We start from the raw sequence: 1268 nt of genomic DNA, 5'->3' as shown, positions 1-1268 counted from the left end.
CTGGTCTCTGCTTCTCTGACAGCCTTAGGGCAGCTGCCTCAGGACTCACAGTTAATCCCAAATGCCTGCTATTTTCACACCTGGCCACAAACACAAAAATTGCCAAGATTCCTATCCAAGATCCACAGAAGCTCTGGTGGTCTTAGCTGTCCCCGAGTAACCAGGATAGTGAGAGAGCCCTTCACCCCCCACCCCACCCCACCCCCCACTGGCTTCACTGAGAGCCCCAGACACAGTTCCTCTTTCCCTCTTACAAAGAGAGAGGCCCATTCCGGATCGTTCCTTCTCGGAAGAACATCAGGCCCTCGTGGGGTTTGTATTTATTCAATTAATTGATGCTTCATGTTCTTAGACCAGGATAGTGCTCTCTATTATTAATGGCTTAATTCAAGAGCTTATTTACTCACTTATTTAATAATTTTATCTTTTATTTAATAAAAAAAAAAAAAGGAAAAAGTGCTCTCCAAAAGCAGGGACTTAAGACTCCCATGAGGTGAACAATGAGCCGCTTAAAATCACGCTAGGAAAAAATATTAACTAAAATATGTGCGTAATATAATGACAAGGGAGGACACTGACAAAAGGTTATGTACGATATAACCCCATCTCAAAAATGAATTTGTAAGTGACCAGAAGGGGGGGTGCTAATGTTCTCTTTCTTGATCTGGGTGCCGGACACACATGTATTTTACAATTCGTGCAAACGTAGGGGTATTTCCCCTATGGGTGCTTTCCATCAATTCAAAGATCAAAACTCTATTTGGGATTATACCCAACCAGTAAAACTCCGCAAAAAGAAATATCGCGTACGATCATAAGAGCGGGCGACCTCCGGCGACCTCTTGGGGTTTCCAAGGACTCGAATTGTCTTCCCGATATTGGTGTGACCCTCGTCAAAGAAAATGTTTCCTTTCACACTTTGCAAAGGACAAAACCGTGGCGTCTTCCCAGCCTGGGGGTCGAGGCCACCGTGTGCCGGCTTGGGGCGGGGGGAGGGGTCGCCGCCACCCCGCGCAGTGTTCTCGGACCCGCGCCGCGGCGGCCGCCGCCGTTTGAAGCGGGCGGAGGGCCGGGCGAGTCGACCCCCACGGAAGGGGGACCCCGCTGCCGGCCGCCGCCGCCCGCCTCCCCGGACCACCGGGGCTCCGCCGGGGCGGGCGGGGCGGCGGGGCGGCGCTCGGGCTCGGCGGCCCCGGCGCGCGGGTTTCCCGGAAGCCGAGGTGCTGGGCGGCTCGCGCTCCTCCCCTTCAGTATGCGGGGGGGGGGGG

Source organism: Callorhinus ursinus, unplaced genomic scaffold, assembly GCF_003265705.2.
Source record: "Callorhinus ursinus isolate GAN/ISIS: 27379988/994484 unplaced genomic scaffold, GSC_fseal_2.0 scaffold43, whole genome shotgun sequence".
NCBI classification, from domain to species: Eukaryota; Metazoa; Chordata; class Mammalia; order Carnivora; family Otariidae; genus Callorhinus; species Callorhinus ursinus.
This window is presented reverse-complemented; position numbering follows the sequence as displayed.